We start from the raw sequence: 13440 nt of genomic DNA on the forward strand, positions 1-13440 counted from the left end.
TAATTATTTTCCAAGAAATGAGTATATTCCATTTTGTCGAAAATTTTCCCTTGAAGTTCGAGGCGCGCCATGAAACGTGGCACGCGTATCGCAAGCTGTCATTTCCTGAAGCATGCTTTCAGTTTTCCTTTTTACGCAACGCTGCTAATTACAAATATAATAACTGAACGAGAATAGCTTATAATCTTCCGTGGACTTAATCTGCTCGGTTAGAGGCATTCTAAAGCTCATTCCGTGATATAATCGACACGAATTTTTCACGTATATTTCTTTCACTCACAAATCCAATTTAATTAAGGCGAGGAACTCGCGGTTAAAATCCTATTTAAGCCGTTTTTATTACCGCCCGTCGGGCAAAGACGGTTCGCAACCGCGCTCAAAGAATTTGAGCGCTCGCGGGGATTTCGCTGGCTTTTATCTTAGCAGTCCTGGAGATAGTAAGTGATCTGAATGCAAATTTTATTTATTAAAAAGGTATGTGTCAATATTAATATTGTAGTTCATTCTTTGTTACAAACTTTTATAAGCCCCTTTCTTTTTCAGTTGTTCCTTAGATCTCATATTATAGCATAAATATTTATTCGGATTTGTATTATTTTTACGAAATACGACATTTTTGCGCTCATCTAAGGCCTTTCTGAAATTATATATATTAGTTTTCTCCACTTTTAATAATCATCGTAACAATATTGTAATTACTTATTTGATTTTCTCGGAGTTACCTAATAGTTTTAGGTTAAAACGATAGATTTGAAACTACATATTATGATACATACACTATGTTTCAGAATAAAACCTATCCAAAAAGTCTGTTGCATATTTGAGATTAGTGGAAGAAGAAGAAGACTTGTCTGCCCATTGTCTAATATATTTTAAAGGTAAGATACAGTCAAGGATTCCAATACAAAAAAGTTCAAATTTCACAGATAAAAAAAATTCACAATTAAAATAAATGAATACGAATTTATTTATCAATACAATTATAATTTCTAAATAACAATTAATTCATATATAATTTTTATAAATATGAATAAATTGAATAAAAAATACCATTAATGCTATGTTACTTGAAACAATTTCGAAAACAAGATATTTGAACAAACACATAAAAAAATAAGCGCAGGTCGTGCGTTAAGAGGTACTCATTGCTATTAGCGTTGCACGAGCGGAGTGATCGCTTGGTATAATACTGGTATTATCATACTATTGGTGCATATCTCATTATTACAAATATAAAATCAGTTAAATCTTAACTTCACATATACTGAGATTTATAGTAAATAATAAAATTAAATTAATGTAAGTGTTACATATACTTATTTATATTATAATATAGTATCAAAATATACGTAAAACGTATAATATGTATGCGTGTGTGATTTTTAAGTAACAAATACTACTCACCTTATTCGAATCTCGAGGGAACGGCTGGCCGGATGTTTACCCTCAATTCTGAAAAGATCCGGCTAATCCCACCTCTCCCGGTGAAACTTGCCTCCTTATATTCAACCATCCGCATTTGATAGAGTTTTTTTAACTATGACCTTATATAATTAGGTAAATAATAAATCCTTAGGAATCATTTAAGCAACGTTTTTTCCTAACGAATTTTACTTACATTTTATTACAAGGTAATCTTTTTCCAATACGATATTTTCATTGCAGGCCAAAAGCTAACAGGGTCGTGGTAATGATCCGAGAGTGCATGCATAATTTACCCGCAAAGAGCTTGTTTTGTAACGTTATTAGTTCGTAATCTCGCAGGAAACAGCCAACAACATCATTTGCTCCATTTTAAATATTAAAATAATTTATTCTCTGCGTCTGAAAAGCAATGCAGTCAGTATTGCTCTTTTGAATTTTAAGCCCAAATTACGAGTCGAATTGACGGTAACTGCAATTCTATGTTAATAGTGCTAAGACGCTCTTCCTGATTTTCTCGGTAATATTCATAGCTTTTGTAAGGCGATTCTGAGTTATAAGAGTACCTACTCGTATTTAAGTTTGTTTACTCTTATTTTTATAATAATAAAACAAACTATCCTATCACAAAAATTAACGCGTACATAATATGTTTATGTATTAGTGCATTTAAAAATAAATATAGTTTTGAAAATATAATGTTGCACACAGAATATAATGAGACTATGAACTTGAAAAGCATGTTAAAGAATAAAAAGGCCATTAATAATAATGAAAACGAACTAATCCAAAAGGGGAGGAATAACTTAGTTCATCAGTAGCAAGACGGAGTTTGCAATGATAATTTAATCACGGTGTAAGTGAGCCGAGGACTCTTATTGCTTTGCCTCGGAGGTGGTAATAAAATAACTGACGTGATTATACAACATAAAATGTTACCTTCAGTTCTATTTCATTGCGCTAATAATTCAAAACGTCTGTTTCATCAAATAACTTAAAATCTTCTCTCGAGAAAATTAATTATTGTAATTATTCAATTTTATGGAATCTTCAAGAAAACACTTAAATACGTATTAAGGAAGGCTATCTATTTCAATTTTAAAGGTATTTTATAAATTTGATTTAATCTCGTTATGTTATTCTTGACAGTAAATTTTACGAAAATTGTCTTTGTACAGATCAAAATCAGAGACAATCAGACTGTGCCGCATGATTATCATTTATTTAGGCGTAGGAGGAATGATAAAGGGAATGATTAAACTAAGCGAACCGGTGGATAATCACATAAACAGATCCCTGAAGGTGTGTCAACAGTCAACAGGCACACACATTTGAGTGCTGTATTCAAGTCAACCCATCGCAACTGTCGACTGGTTACTTACATAGATGAGTACCCGGTTTACTTCTCTAAATGCTGTCTTAGTTCAAGCAAATAGGCCGCCATAACAAATCTTTTATTTTCTACAAAATTATTAACACTTATGAAAAAAGATGTTGTGTTCAATGCCTGCATTATTATATTATTTGATATTTATTGAAGTAAATTGTTTTTTGTTCGAGTGTTTATCTAGTATTAGTTAAAAAATATTTAACAAAACTAAGTATACAACTCAATGCCGATAATATCCCGTAGATTTTTTACGTAACTTATCATCACAACGAAAAATTTTTGCAAGAAAGAAAAGGTTACAAATATATTTTCATATTATGAAATAATTATTTGGATTTCAATGAATGTTTCCGAAATACTATAGTGAACTTCGTTACCGGATTTAAATAGGCGAAAAGAGTTGGTTTCGTGGAACAAAAAGGAGATCGTATTAAAATAACGTTATTCTTCGAGTTGGCACGATACCAATTACGGTCAATACTAACTTAGATACCATGGTACAATTTACGCTTGTAGTGGAAATGACTTTATTGATAGCCCATTCTCTTTGGCCATTGGCCCTCTTACAGGCTCTGTCGAAATATGAAATAACCAGCTTAAATATATTTTGATATATATGCGATTACATTATATTAATAGGAGCAGTTATCAAATAAAAAATACGCCTATATTTTTTTTGTATATTCCTATCATTGATCAGTTATCTATTTAAGTTGTGATTTGCGTCATTTTCGAGGACGACGCTTGCTTTCTCGGGCCCTGTCGAGTGCAGGTGATAAATCGTGAGGCGACATGACTTTTTACTAACGAGACAAGTTGACGTGTGTCTGCTCGTAAATATATTCACGGAGCGATTGTTAACGCCATTCTGACAACACGTTCCGTGTCGGTTTTACATGGGATATTTTTTTGTTAAAAGTCATCGGATCCACTGAGGGACTGTCGGAATGTTTTCGTCCGATTTCGGGAATGGAGATTTTTCAGCGCGGTTCAGTAGGCGCCGTGTCGTACAAATGCACCGATGACAATAAATATCGGGCGCGGCGAGCCGTGAAATCGAATAGGCTCCGTCTGTGAGCGCTTTACAATCAGCAGCCGCCTGTCGCACGCCTATACCCGCTCCGCTATAACTTACTGACTTTTTCATGCATAAAAACTTATTTCAACTCTATTACCTGAATGGGAATTTATTCAATTTATTATAATTTTGAAACGATAACGTTTTTCGTTTTTTTTTTTTTTATATATAAAGTCCGTGCCAAATTTCATTGATGGCAAAAAAAAAGTTCATACTCTTTAAAGGGTTTCAAAAAAGTAGTATTAATGATCCGCGTGGCTCAATAAATAATTGACAAGCATTGAGTATTTAGCAGCTGCGTTGTAAGAACGCTTCTAAATTATACATTTTAAACATTCGCACGCAGAACGGGAGTAATTTGCGGTGTCGCTCCCCCCTTGTCCCGTGACGCGTGTTCGATTAGAGTACAAGTAATTCCGGAAAGGAAATTGAAATCTTAGCAATGCCCCACGGACCATATTTCTGCCGCGGATTGAGGTATAAAATGAAAAACAAACTCGGATACATACATAGTACATAAAATTCAAATTGGAAGTAAATTAAACTAAATAAACATGACTCAGAATGGAAGCAGTGATTACGATTATGATAAAATAACCTAACTGCCTAAATTTATACTAATAAAACATAAGTGTAAATTAATGAAATATTGTTAGCATGGTTATTTTAAAAACTAACTATTTTATTTTAAAAAATATTTTAAAAACTTTCATGTATAAATTTTTATGTATATATTTTTATTGAATCGAGAATATTATCTATCGTTTTTTGTAGAGCGATTTTATCTTCTAAATAAAAAATATGTAGTAAATATCATAATATTAATAATAATAAATATAAAAAAATATTTTTTAACTTTAATTAAAATATCAGTTAGCTATGGAATGGATATAAATCTTTAAATAAAATTTATTTCAATTTTGTTCGATACCAAACATTGCGTTACTTGTTCAATTTTGTTTATTTTTTAGTAAATTTAGTTAGTTTGGCAATAGCTTTAGTAATATACGACGGCGTATTTAGTAGTATACAACTATGACAAATGGGTCCACACTCTCGCATTCGTTTTTTTTTTGTTTGAGATAGCGTAGTATAGGAGGATACAAAATAAGTTGTAGCATAGCAACAACTTTTTCATAAATAATATATATTACTGTTTTGCACCATAATGGTAAAAAGGGTTGATCTTCTTTCGGTTGGTAAAAAATAAACCGATGTCGTTTCTTATATTTTAGTTTGTCAGTTCTTCTAAATGCATGCAAACTTTTTATTTATTTTCACTTGTCAGTAGGTTAAATCTTAAAATTAAATTTGAATTTCTTCAACCGAAATTACTCACTTTCTTAAATCCAACAATACAATTTATTTTCATATTGAAATTGAACCTTGTTTTGCTACGTCAATAGACCAACGTGATTTTAGTAAATCATATAATGTATATCATATAGTATGTAAAATAAGTAAAATCATTTAGTTTTCTCATGAATACGTATATATTTTTTTTATGGAATGTTATGTTTTGTTTTTCCATAAATATCTTCAAAGCGTTTAATTGATTTAATTGCGAATTACTAAAATATATCTACTGTCGTACTATCAGAGGCATTTCATTACTAAAATATTACGTTACATCAAATTATAATGATAAAAACAATTGCACAAATTAATTTAATAAACTAAAAGATGTAAATGTAAGAACAATACATTACACAATACCAATATTATAAATAAGTAATATCACAATAGCGCAACCATAAGCAATCGCAGTTCTAATTCACACGCAAACAAATGCTCAACTGTGCATATGACTCAGTGATATTTTACGTTGCATTTACAAACAGCGGCGGAATAATCGGGTGTGGAGTAATGAACACAAGCCTGGGGCCCAGGAGTTTAATTTTCCTCTTCCGCGCGGCTGTCCGCTCGCCCGGGCTCATTAATGGAGCGACAATACCTCGCGCCTCGTCATTTGCGCCTTCGCGTCTACCATCGAACGCTAAACAAAAGCTTTTCTATACGAGACTCTCACAATGTTGCTTGAAAAATATCGAGTATTCAGTTTACATACTATTATTAAAACAGTATTGTTTTATATGTATATTACTGTAGCTCGGAACAAGTAAGCTTGTCTTGTTACCAGGCAAATGGGAGTATTTGATGATAATATCGTATGTAGTGAAACTTTAGGAACTCATTTTTATAAAATTATATACAATTCATGTTAAAAATTTTGTGTAATATTTATGAAAACTAACATTACGTTTCTATTAAAACATAAAACAATTTATAACATTAAAATAATTTATAACATTGAAAAGACAAGCAAATACCCAAAAAACTGTATATTAAAAATAACGGATGGTTCTTCCGACGTTGACGTGTGGAAATCCAATTTAAGGCAATAAACGAGCGAATAAATTTTATCAGAATAACAATATTCTGAAAAATATTTTCAAGCTTCACCAGACTCACTATGAGTATCACTTACGATTTCTAATGGGAACTATAATGATGACTATAAATTAGTAGTTAGTATCCACGACATGAATAATAAAAGGGTATATACATTTTAAACGGCTTCGAATAAATTTTAATGTAATCACGTGATCTAAATTCACCCACTCCTACTTATTGATAAACCGCCACCCACTCATCAGATACTCTATACCGCCAAACAGTAATATTTTGTATTATTATAATCTGGTTTGAAGAGAGTGAGAGAGCCAGGGTAACTACAGGCACAGGCATAGCATCTTAGCTCCCAAGGTTGGTGGAACATTGTTGTTATGTATAGTCACTATTTTTTACAGCGGCAATGTCTATGGGCGGCGGTGACCACTTAACATTAGGTCCATTAACCCTTCCACCAACCTATTACATAAAAAAGTCATTTAGCGATCGAAAATATTAAAGCTTTTTTAAATATTTTTTAAATAACAGAAATTTAATTTTCTAATCTTCAAGTAAATATTAAATTATTATTATTAATATTTATTTTCACTTACATTGCATGTAATTACAAACAAACAAATTTATCATTAGTATACATCATAATCGTCAATTTAATGTATCGAAACTGCTACTTAGTAAGTGGTTAAATGTTTAAATCAATGTTAAAAGATTTATTGAATGGACGAAAAAGGTAATGTTCCCAATAATAGTCCTAGTTCCTGACTTGAACTGCGACATTAGTCTCATGAATGAATCATCGTGATCGTGTCCCTAGACCCCGGCGGTCGTATTCGATTAGCACGAATAATTCCGAAAGGGAAATTGAAAAGCTAAAGCGGTGCCCTAAGGACTTGCTCTTTCTGTTATTTGCGGGCAGATGCTACAAGCGTACGGAATACAAAACCAAATAAACCTATAAATATTGATTTTCAAAATGTATCTCGCTTAAGTGTCTATTTATTTTAAAAATATAATGTGATATTTAAAGGAACAATAACGAAAGCGCATATTATCGTAAATTTGTATTTAATAAACGGAGAAACCACTCCAACTAGAAACCAATATTTATTCTAGTTAAAATTTCTAACTTATATCATTTGATTTTGTTTACAAACCGTTATGTATAAATATTATAATATTTTAATAAAATAATACCGGGTATTTTTTAAGCTAGACTGTAGAGATGAAAAGATAATAGATCTACAATGGAAATTATTTGAAAATTATTTTACTATTTTTTGCTTATAATACAATACGTGATGTAATATGTAAATTAATTTATTAGTTTAAGATCTGATGTCTTCCGAATTTAACGATACTACGATCATTGAATCTGGTAATGTTGATGTTTACTTAGTTATTTCATAACATATATTAAAAATAATGTGTTTTAGGGCTACAGTGATAAAAGTTAAAAAAGGAAATTTTACATTAAAATGTCTCGAAAATATCTAATTAGGATTATTCCGTCTTGCAACGAAAGACACTCAATTTTACACCGACGCTTATTTACTTAATGAGCGCCATCTAATTATTTTTTTTTAATAAGGCAAATAAGGTTTTTTTTTCTTATAAAACTAATCGCATGTAATTATTTAAAATAGGTAATTGGTTGGTAATATAAGATAATAATGTATACTAATATTATAAATGTGAAAGTAATTCTGTCTGTCTGTCTGCCGCTCTTTAATTACCAAACCAATGAAACGAATTTTAAGAAATTTGGTATGAAGCAAAGTTGAATTCCGCGGAAGGACATAGGCTACTGTTTTTGCCTAACACAATGACAGCGAACCCCTAAATCGCGTGTGAAGCCGCAGGCGACAACTAGTAATCTTATATTTAAAAGATTTGATACGTGATAAAAATGCCCGTCTGGGTAAGTATCATCTACTTGAAACCGACAAAAAGCAATACTTAGAACTCATGGTTTGAAGGTTAAGTGATCCGGTGTAATAACAAGTAAAAGGGCTATAAATATTTACCATTTGGTAGTGCCAATCAATTAATCAACCAGCTAAACCTGAGGCTTTACCCGCTCTAAAAACTTTACCTATTTCACAAACCCTCAAGTCCCGTTTTAAACCTCGAGGGGTGAATTACAAAAAAAAAATATTTTAAACTATTGCCGTACTAAATTTCATCCAAATCGGTTAAGCGGTTTAAGCGCAAAGAGGTAACAGAGAGAGTTACTTTCGCATTTATAATAATAGTACAGATATCCCAATACACTTGTATATTTCTGCAAATTATAATTGCCGTTAGTAATTATACACAAGTTTGGTTAAAACAATGTAGTTTCTTGCTCTATTCGCAGATAATGAAAGGTTTGTCGGCAGTGGGTAAGCTATTTGCTTTGTCTTCGGATTCAGTTGTAAACAGCAAATAGCCGGACACGGTTCTGTTCGGTAATCCGGTGTTAATTAGCAGTCTGTCCAGCACGATGCAGTACTGACTCATGGCTGTGGTGCTCGGTGAGTGTAAATATAAAAGGTATTCATATTCTCTGTGTATGTACCGTGTAGTTATATGTAATATTCATGTAAAATCCTTTTAAATCTTTGTTATAAATAAAATATAAGATTCTATTTGATTTTAATAAGTTATAATGCGATTATACTGATATTTGTTTTTTAACAAGCCTTTGAATAAGTAAGGGGCAACATTTTATTAAAAAAAAAACTTTAAACACTCGAAAAATCATTTTTTTTGTTTTATCATGACCTCATAATATAATACGAAGGAATAATTCGTCTTTCATAAACATTATTGATATTTTTTTTGAGTTAACTCGAACGTAATATTTGGTACAAAGAATACAATGTAACTTTTTATATTACCTTGAAGAACAAGGCAATTTATTTATTGTTGCCCAAACTTTCAGTAGTGTGTCTCGTGCGTCCCTATTGTTATGTAACGAAGTAACGCGCGCCGCATACGACCCGCTTTTATCAAGTTGTTACGCGCGTGTGTTGTGGGAATTCATAATTATCTATCTTAAGCGAACATTATGTTGTTAGGGTTTCCTTTGGTTGAAGTTTGATTATAAATTAATTAACTAAGCGTGTTTTATTTAAGTGATTTTATAATATTAAATAATTTATCATTTATATATTATCAACTCTAAAACATTATAGTTATCATATGTCTTATGTAAAGAGCGTTTAAAGTGAAGAATTGTGATCTCGATAATCCATATTCGACTAAAATTTTATCAAAAAGGATAATCTGATGATTATTATTTAAACGGAGAGTTTGATCGTTCAACAAATAACAAGCAATTTCAAGAATTATATTGTACGGCGGGGGATAACACCGCCGCTAATCCAAACCTAATTGGTGGTCAGAAGACTATTAGACTTGAGCAGTAGCCCAATGCAATTATCGCGACAAAGGATTTACTGACTCGCCTCATTACACCTCCATTAAATAAATGGAAACTAATGTTATCATATGTGTAAGAATTCTATGTTTTCTTATTATATTTAAGGGAAAAAATTACATTCTTGAGAAATATCCTTTAATTTTTTTTTAATAAAAACAAAGTGATATCAAACATGAAAAAGTGATAATCTCAAATGTATATACAATTAATCTGAAATTGTTTTACAACTTGTTAAAGATGCTCTCAAGAAAAATTATAATCTTAATTTTAAATAAAATAATACAGTTATAAAAAAATCTGTGAAAAAAAATTCATAGTGAGTTACGGTTATCGAAAAGTTTCGAAGAAGTGATATTGGAAACCGTAGGCAGAACAACGTCTCAAAATACAATATAATCCTAAAGTCATCTCAGACATGAAAGAAACACATCGAAATTCTTAAGGGGAAAATATTACTTTGCAATCGCGAAATTCTTCGCTGAAACAACTCGCGGAAGGTAACGTTCATTTCGACAAAAGACGAGCAATATTCCGTGCACAAAGGAGAGCGCCGATAGATTCAATGCAGTGACACAAGAAATGGCGGAACAAAGCGGTAACAAAGCTCATATTGAAAGTTACAGCGTGGCAGCCGCCCTCGCTGCACCGCTCCTACGGGGACGTCGATCACGAATATTTTTAATGCATAATTAATTGATATATATTATCTCTGCCATAACGATTAAAATACAACAATGACAAAAATGTTTTTTAATTTTAACGTATAATTTATTTTAAATATTATTTAGTGTTAGATTTAATGAAATGAAAAATGTGCTATTTTATTTATAAAATAAATTTCCTAATTTTCATACATTATTTGATTATTTTTGAATACTGGACTTATTAGAAATTAGAAATTTAAATGCAATCTTTAAGACTAACTTGGGGAGCTAAATTATATAAAAGTCAATAATTAACAGTTTAGTTAGTAATTTTAACAAGTAGAACATTTTTTTATTTAATTAATGTAAAATGAACATAAGCCGAGATGGCCCAGTGGTTAGAAAGCGTGCATCTTAAGCGATGATTTCGGGTTCAAACCCAGACAGGTGCCTGTCTGGGTTTGAGCCCACTGAATTTTCATGTGCTTAATTTGTGTTTATAATTCATGTCGTGCTCGGCGGTAAAGGAAAACATCGTGAGGAAACCTGTATGTGTCTAATTTCAACGAAATTCTGTCACATGTGAATTGCACCAACCCGCATTGGAACAGCGTGGTGGAATATGCTCCAAACCATCTCCTCAAAGGGAGAGCCTTAGCCCAGCAGTGAGAAATTTACAGGCTGCTAATGAACATAAGTTTGACTAACAATTAATACAATACTCTAATACAATGCCCTGTTTTATTGTTGCCCTGTTTGGTTTATTTGGTATGGAACATATTAAATGTAGCAAACTGTAAAAAATTAACATAAAACCTCTTTACAACTAAAACTACACTGATTGTTTTTAATTGGAGAATCCGGAATATATTTTCTTTTATACATAGTCTTAGTCTTAGTACGATATTAAAGGTAAATTTAATAAATCTTGAATATCTTTTATCTTTCTTTTTTTTGCAAAAATCTGCTACACACTTAAACCTTAATTCAAATTGTTACTTAAAATTTACAAGGTTAAAGAGATATTACTTAATTGCATCTTGTAAGCGATGTTTAAACGCGTCGTATGCGCAGTGTAATTGATGAATCGATTCGATTCCATAAACTATCGAAAGGTTCATTCATTCATATCGTATTAATTCGTTTTCAAACCTCAAACGTTTTAAATATAAAATTTATAAACTACGTCTTTTAAATCCTATAAGTTAGCAAAGTTACTAAGTTTAACATTATACGATTAGAAAGTTTAAGAAGATCGAGAAAAGACGCATGCGCGCGATGTACGCACCACCCCTTAAGCCTTACGACCGCCTCCCTTAACAAACATTACCTGAAAATTGAACCTTCTGCTCTGAACCACAGAGTGTTACAGTGTGGTAATTCATTATCTAAGCAAAGTTTGAAACTCAACATGATCCTTCAGTTCTAAAGGCGTCATTATGCTCGTGTAGGAAGAATTAAATTTTCGTAACCTACTCTACGTATTCGTTACTTATTGTCATACTTATTTATCTCTCTTTAATACATTGTTTAATGTAAATGAGACTTAATTCAAACGGTATTAAGGCATGTTTTCGGTTGTAGGTATGGCAATGCCAGGATAATTGTCGAATAAGGAGCACAGAGTTCAGTCGGCTGCGAGCCTCGACGGAGTGCGGATAAGTTATTTCATACGCGACATAGTGCGCCCGTAACTTATTTCGTAGCGTTTGATCGTAGCTTCGTTTTTCTTATGTTATTTATTATTGTAGGAAGTGTTTAAAATTTTTAATTTATGGCAATTTTAACATTATTTTGTTTACTAAAAATGAACATAAAATGAAGACTTATAAAGGTAAATAGTTACTATTGAAAAATTTATATAATCGGGACGTTAATAACGTGCGAAAAAATAAAATTGAAGTGTTTATAATTATATTAATTTTGGAATAATAAATAGGGTAATAAAATGGCCTTATCCTTAATATAGCGCGAAATGTTTTCTTTATTTTACCAGCAATCGGCTGAAAATGTAAGTCACGTTTACAGTTAAGATTTATTCATAAGTTAATTAATTTTCTCGCTAAATTAAAAGGGAATTGTTTAACTGTATCTTATAATAAATAATTGAGAGTGAATGTAAATCGTAGTTAGTACAGCGGGTGGCGGGTGGCGGCGGCTCGTGAACGGCGATCTCCGCATATTTGCCGTTTCCTCGACATTCCCTTAGTTAATTAAAGCCCATTTGTATATTGTCTTGAGAAATATAATTTATATGATAAGTAAACATTTTAACGTGTATAAAATTTAAGTGAACCTTTTCCATTTGGGTTTTATTCTTTAATAAATTAGAACGTTGGAAGTCTTGAAATTTAATTTATTGGTATAATTCTTATAAAATACGGTGACAAATTACCAGTTTTTATTTTGTTATTATAAAATGAGCGCTTAAGTAATATGACAATTGATAAACAACAACCTCTACTCCACCTCCTTGTCGATTACAAATAAGCCCGCCTCAATCCTTCGCCCCGCCTACTATTTGGAAGGTAAATAAGTCTTTATGTACAGCGTTATATATGTACATTTAATGATTATTGAATTTTTTTATGCAGGCAAGTTTCATGTCAAACCGATAATATGAATATAATTATTATATAACGAAATATTTTTAGCACTCTTATACCCGTTTTTAATAAAAATTGGAAAAGCTTAAGTTGAGACTTTTAAATTATAACTAAATTTCTTCATTTGTTAACTGTCTCAATTATTTGTTAAAGAAAAATCTTAATTTGTATTTATAAACTTACATACAAAATTAATCTTAATATAATTGTTTTGTTCCATATTTAAAAAAATATAATTCTGAAATAATTTCTTAAAAATCAAAATAATTTTGAACGCCAATATAATAACTAACAAACAGAATAATACTAACGAACAGAATCAACTGCGAGTGAAACTTTTGCAGCTAAGAAGTCGAAACTGTGTGTACAATGTCTGGAGAACAGTGAGCTCTAACAAGCTGGCCATCCGAACTTGTTAAGCGTGCCTGAGCGACGGCGGACGCATAATTCTGTGGGCACAGTTC

The sequence above is a fragment of the Vanessa atalanta genome, chromosome 4, assembly GCF_905147765.1.
Source record: "Vanessa atalanta chromosome 4, ilVanAtal1.2, whole genome shotgun sequence".
Classification (NCBI taxonomy): Eukaryota; Metazoa; Arthropoda; class Insecta; order Lepidoptera; family Nymphalidae; genus Vanessa; species Vanessa atalanta.